We start from the raw sequence: 6,974 nt of genomic DNA on the forward strand, positions 1-6,974 counted from the left end.
GCTTTTCACATTTAAACAACCAAGTTGACATATGGCAAATGTTTTTTGTTTCTTAGGGTGAAGGATTACTAACTTTTTTCACAACCATCGGAAAACAGAGGACCTCAGGCAAAAGCATGTAGTCTCGCCCGACATCTGGCTACAGTTGATATACCCTTGCAGCGTGTCTGTCCAGACTAATACAGTTTTATATTTGTGGTCTAGAAAACAGACCACACTAGACGCCACAGTTGAATTTGTGCAGGTAGTAGGAATTGTGGTGGAAATGAATGTTTTTCCTCACAGGAGCATTTGTATTTTGCTCTCACTGGGTAAGATATTGAGGTAATGTACCAACTACATTTTAAGACTGCAATAAACAGAAATAATTTATACCACTTATTTGCACCGTAGAGAGTCGTCCTATTTTCTCATGAATCCTTTTCAGGTGTTGGATCCTCATAAAACAAAGATATTTAGTTATCAGATATCTCTCAGCAGGATTTCTGGGTCAAGCCTTCAAACTTTCAAAAAAATTCAAAGCATTATCTCTTGCTGCCAATTGGAGCAGCCAACGTGCAAAGTATTCCCAGCAGAACTCGGCTGTTCTGTAAATTTCAGCTCCGTGATATGATTGAAAGAACTGACAACCTCGTGGGTGTATTTTTAACACACACACACAAGTTTCGCTGTCATAACAGCAAGCGTGGCTGATAAATAAAACTTTCTGATGTAATCTGATAAAATTACAGTGAGGCCACATCAAAGAATAAGGAGCAACATTATCGTAAGACTTTGATATGTGACGCATAAACCCCATTTACATCTACACTCAAAAAATGGCTCATTGGATGAACTCAATTCAATTATGTGCAGGATTTCCATCTAAAATATATATGTAGCCCCAACTCAAATAAAGCACACCCATGCAGCATAATGTAAATTAATTTAGTTGGGACTACATATATTTATTAGATGGAAATCCAATCCAATGTGTCAGTTTAGTCCCAACTAAATTAAATTAAATTATCTTGCATGGATGTGCTTTATTTGATTTGGAGCTACATATATTTTATTCGATGGAAATCCTGCTCTTAATTGAACTGAGTTCATCCAGTGCATCAGTTTTTTGAGTGTAGATTGTACCTACTCTCTTCTTTCTGGATCCTTAAAGAAGATCTTGGATCCTTATCTCAACAGTGACATTTGTGTCTCCGGGTCTTCGGTCTTTGGAATCGAGAAATACCTGGGAAGAGGTTCAGGAGTCCAAGTTTTAGGGTCCTGGTGCTGCCTGTGTTACTGTCAGAGGTGTCAAAAGTACACACATTTGTTACTTAAGTAGAAGTACAGATACTGCAGTTTAAAAACACTCTGGTAAAAGTTGAAGTATCAACTTGACCTCTTTACTCAAGTAAAAGTGAAAAAGTATGTGCTCGAAAACCTACTTAAAGTATAAAAGTATAAAGTAACCTTTAAAAAAAAAAAAAAAAAAAAGGTAGATGCCACTATATGAATTGAAAGCTTAATTTAAAAACTGATTCGTTCTACATGTGGCCCAAGACCCAAAACCCAAAATTACCCCCCAACACCACCTCCACGAAAATGTTTCAATTCTAGAAGCTCTGAAATGCAATCTGGGACTATTCCAGACAAACTGCAGTGAGTGCAGCATCCATTTAGTGAAGAAAAAAAAAAAAAAAACTTTCCTTATTCAAATTCATTCCAGTAGTATTCTGCTCTTACAAGGACGCAGCAGTTTTCTAGTTTGGCAGATAGTTCTGGAGGAAATCACTGAAGAAATTAACACATTGAAAATATGGTTTGACCGAAACAAATTGTCATTAAATAAGACAGGGATGAAGTGGAGGTGTAAAAGTCACTAGGTGTTCACAGGAAACACTTATTTATTTCTGTATGTATGTATGTATTTATTTATGTATGTATTTATTTATGTATGATCATTGTTAGTTGCTTTTATATTTTCTGTTGTGTTTCTATTCAGGTTCTTTTTGCCTCTTTCTCTAAAATTGTATATAATAATCATTAGATTATTAATATATAAACAAAAATAAATTAAGAAATATTACAATTTGAAAACAAATGCACCCGAACGTTATGAGAGCTGCAATTGCTTAATGCTAACTTTTAACATTGAAATGCCATAGACATGCTAACGCGTTAGCGTCGCTCCCGTTTTGAAGTTATAAAATACATCTATCAACTGTTTCAGAAGACAATAACAGGTCGGTTTAACATAGAAAAGGTAAATAATACTCACAGACGTATGCTCTTTAGGGTTTTAGCGGGGGAAAATTAAGCAAAAGAAAGAAGGAATAAACGAAGCAATAGGTCGAAGCATTGCTTCAATCTGCGAACCACTGCTTTGATTGGTTCAAGGTTCAAAGCAAAGCCGTGCTGCAGAAAAGTTGATTAAGGCGCACATGACGTGAAATATATATATATATATATATATATATATATATATATATATATATATATATATATATATATAAACATTAAACTGAAGCCAAGAGTAACGAGGCTTTGTTTTAAAAAAATGTAAGGAATAGAAAGTACAGATACTTGTGTGAAAATGTAATAAGTAGAAGTCAGAAGTAGGCAGAAAAATAAGTAAAGGAGTAATGTATAGATACCTAAAAAGTGTACTTAAGTACAGTAACGAAGTATTTGTACTTCGTTACTTGACACCTCTGGTTACTGTATGGTTGTAAGACTGGGATGCTAACTACCTAAAGCCCCGGTCACTAACGAAGGACACCAAAGCCAAAACAAAACAAGAAATCTGGACTTACGTTGACTTACAGAGGTATCATTTAACCGTTGTCTTGCTTCGTTCCTGTAGCTGGAGCTTCGTCAAAACTTTCAAACTATTAAAAAATGTGAACGAATCCCAGTGACAACCTCAGTTCATCCATATTTCGTTTTGCTTTCTGTCTTGACGGTTCCTCATCGTTTGCGTAGTTTCCGTAATGTCAGCGTTCCATTTGACTGTCATCCAACTTCGTCCATCCTCCTGAGTCCGACATCTTGCACGAATGTTGACGATACCTGAATGGATTAATAACCAAAGCTCCGACGAGCTGAACGTAACATCCTTGTATTGCTGATGACTCATCCATGTGTGGGACAAAAAGCAACGCTGTCATACGGAAACAATAGCGGTAAGACATTTCATCAATAACTAACTATTTACACACGTTCCAGCCATTTGTGGCTGGCCTGCGTGTGCGCACATGTTGTTGCCAAGACAACCAAACCCCGCACCTGTCAGTCACGTCATCATAAATATTTCACTTTAATTTTGTTTAAAGCGTCAAGGTTGACGTTCTTTGTTTTTCTTTCGTTAGTTTCGATTTTGTTTCGTTCCTTTTTGCACTCCTGATTCTTTTCCGTGATGGGAAAGTGCAGGATCATTCGTCCACATTTCTCGATGGTTTGTGACTTTTTTCCATCGATCAGCTATCGCCGTGTGCCGTGTAACCTGACCCTAAGGTGGGGACTCGATGTCTTCAATACTTCTCTTTGGAGGATCCTTGCGTATGGCTCCAATGGCTTTGTGTCAAATGAGTGGTTACTTAGAGAGACGAAGATGAGGAGTATCACTTGCATTGTGAGGGAACACTAGTTACCCCATCGTGACAATGTGGTGCATTTCTCAGTGCATGATCCAGCACGCAGGTGCCTCAGTGTTGGGGATCCCAGTGGATGCCCACGTTACACCTGGCTGCAGTAAATAGATGATTACTTTTGAGAGGTGGGAATGCACCGGTTGTCTGAGTTTGTAGTTCCCATCGATGATTGAGTGGTGTTTGCTGCAACACGTGGCTCCTGCTCCCTGACCTGGTCCTTCCATTGGCAAGGGAAGCTTTCAAATGGCTGTAATATGAAAATCCCATTTTTTTACAAAACAAATGTTATCGTTAGGGAGAACACGGCGGTCATGCCAATTACACGTCTTAATTCCACAAAACAAGCCTTTGCACCTCCTGTGTTGAATCTTCCAGTCAACCTTCTTTAGTCACCAAGTGGAAATGAACACTTTGCCAGTTGAATTAGAATCCGACAACTACTGAAGACTTCACCGAGTATTTTTAGCATTGTTGAGACAGCCAGTCAAACGGCGTTAACGATATTCCCTCCCTCCCGATCCATCTCTGAAGACATTTTCCCTTTTGACAAGAAGCCTCTTTGTCTTTTCAGCGTGGAATTATTCTCAAATTACTACTGCATTAATCACAGTGACAGCTCAGAATTGTAATTATTCCAGAAAAGGGACAAATTCATTAGCAGTAAAGTGCTGGAGCATGCGTATGGGGAGTCTTTGTCCTGTTTGGTACCATTCCCTCAACAGTTGATTGTATTCCGACATGATTCCGAGTAAACAGTTGCTGCGGCCTGATTGCTATCAAATAGACTCATTTTTAAATGAGTCTAACTGGGCTGTCAGAACTGTCTGTATCCCATCACGTTCAGCGTCCAATAATGGAGACTTGCAAGTTCTCTCTTCAGTGCATCGCGTCGCCGTGGCAGCTGACAGACGGTCGGAATCAATAGCCAGCGTCGTTATGAAGGTTGTTATGCGTGCTCCTCGAGAGCTGTTTCCAGAATGTCCTTTTGGAGGAGCTGCCAGTCAGCCCGGAGGCTCCATGACAGGCAATTTAATCTCGAGGCCAATGCAGGTCTGCAGAGGATCTGACGGCAGCGAAGTGAGAGAGAAAACCTAAAAACTCACAGACTTCCCTCATCCTCAAAGCCGTTAGACTGATGCAACTGAGATGATGTTCGTTCAAAGGCGAATTTAGAAGAGACAGGCCACAGGTCAGTTGCAGCAAATCCACATAACTCAACAACAATAAAAAGAAAAGTAAAATTAATCTCAGCAAATGTAATAACCCAGGATCCTTCTTTCTGAATACAGCCAGTATGGCTCAACAGATGACTCCTTTTTAGATGCCAAAATAGGACTTTGGCAGGCCATTACTCACCACCAAGTCATTGCACGTCCAAGAATTTGGGATATAAATTCCCCTAATAACCCTCTCCTGTGAGTCCAGAGGGTAGCAACCTACTTTTTATGGCATCAAATTAGGGAGGATTCAAGTGTCCGACTGGCCGAATACCTGGCCCTCAAGAGTACCAATTGGGCGGAAATGGCTCATCCCTCAAGAGAAGGCTGTTAATGTCACTTTAAGATTAGACTAGATGGGATAGAACTTTGTTGATCCCTTGGGAAGACTCCCTCAGGGAAATTGAGCACACAGCATACGGGGTAAGAAGCACACAGTATCAAAAGTGAAAGTAAAAAAGAAAAACAATTAACTAACATTGGTTCTTTTTTATGTAAGAGGTGAATTTGTAAGGATACCACTGTGTATTTTTCTCATACTCTAAATTTTGTCCATCACAGGTGGATCGACGGCTCGGGGCTTCATTGGATTACTGGAGGGAACGAGGCAAACGCAAAGGATGCTCCTGTAAATAGACTTCATTTCCTCTGGACTGCAGTTAATCTTTGGAAAACTCTGATAGCGTCTTCTTGAACTCTTACAAAGGATAATAGATCCAATCGGAAGTTCTGATTGTTAAGCAATTCTTTTTAAAAGATATGATTAGCCTTACCAGACAAGAGGATTCCATCTCTAACATCGCTAACAGCGGAATATGACATTGAACTCTTCCTGTATGTCAGTTTCCGGTCCTCTTGTGGAGGATTTTCCTTTCTCTCTAATGCATTGTGCACCACACGTTAAACAGGATGGACAGCAGGTCCGTATATCATAAAGTTTGAAAATATCACAAGATGTGATTGTTTTATTGGTCAGCTGTGACATTTATTTTGGGGAAAAAAAGCGTAGTTTTAAAAGTTAAACCGTAAATGACGTGTCTGAGCAACAGATACATTGGACAACTTTCAAATTTTTACTGAATTTTCTGACTCTTATTGGTACGATTCTAAATCCAAAGTGAAAAATAAGAACATGCTGTTTGAAAACTAGTAGAAAAATATACATTATCTTTGCATGAAACGTCCATCTCTGCTTCAGGTACAATTTTGGTTCAAGGATGGTGAAATTCATCAGCTTTCTGATATATATACTAAAAAAATGTTGCTATGTCAGTATCTGGTGACAAACTGATAATGCAGATATCCAACAATCAGATTGTGATTCGATGTGATTCTCTGGCTCATATAGTACGCATTAACCAACCCAACCAGAAAACTTGATCCGGGTTGGTTTTTGCTATTATGTTGCTTTTTTCTTAAAGTCACTATCCTGGTTATTACCGCTTCTGCAAAATATGATTTTCATATCATCACTCTGGAGCTCAGAAATCAACATTCAGACAAAAAAATTACAACAGCGTGTATTTGCTGACTGGACAAAGGCAACTGTTTAACTAGTTACTGAAGTTTCTACCCGCTGACCAGCGGCTGTCTCTAAAAATTCTATGGAAGTAAATCTGTGCCGTCAGAGTTTGAATTTGAATTTTTAAGGGTGAACTTTTTTAGCATCAAAATCAGAGTTTGATGCTGAATTTCTAAGGTTGAATTTGTTTAGCATCAACATATTCAACCTCAAAAAATTCAACCTAAACAAAATCCAACCTAAAAAAAAAAGTTAAAAAAAATCAACCTCAAAAAAATTCAACCTAAAAAATATGCAACCTAAAAAAAGAATCAACCTAAACAAAATTCAACCTCAAAAAAATTCAACCTAAAAAAGAAATCAACCTCAAAAATTCAAGTTATAAACAATTTAAACCTCAAAAAATAGAAAAGCAGGGAGAAACAATCGACCCCTGTCTCAATCATCCTGCGTTCAGCAATGTATCAAGTCTTCTTCTTCTTCTTTCGATTTGGTCTCAGTGTCACATGACCAATGGAGCAAAGCGTGATTGGTTGGATGATTGAGACAGGGATTGATTGCTTCTCCCTGCTTTTCTATTTTTTGAGGTTGAATTTTTTGAGGCTG

At 38.5% G+C, this 6,974-nt stretch overlaps 1 protein-coding gene across 1 annotated transcript in view; it reads left to right on the forward strand.

Annotated features, from left to right (window-relative positions):
- Window positions 1-5,659, forward strand: part of LOC117504214 (chemokine-like protein TAFA-2) — a 106,007-nt gene extending 100,348 nt beyond the window's left edge. Inside the window, exon 6 of the mRNA XM_034163611.1 lies at window positions 5,408-5,659. The gene's annotated coding sequence lies outside the window, so the exon portion shown is untranslated. The remainder of the gene's footprint in view (window positions 1-5,407) is intronic.
- Window positions 5,660-6,974: the final 1,315 nt, after the last annotated feature.

The sequence above is a fragment of the Thalassophryne amazonica genome, chromosome 22 (assembly GCF_902500255.1).
Source record: "Thalassophryne amazonica chromosome 22, fThaAma1.1, whole genome shotgun sequence".
In the NCBI taxonomy this organism is placed as follows: domain Eukaryota; kingdom Metazoa; phylum Chordata; class Actinopteri; order Batrachoidiformes; family Batrachoididae; genus Thalassophryne; species Thalassophryne amazonica.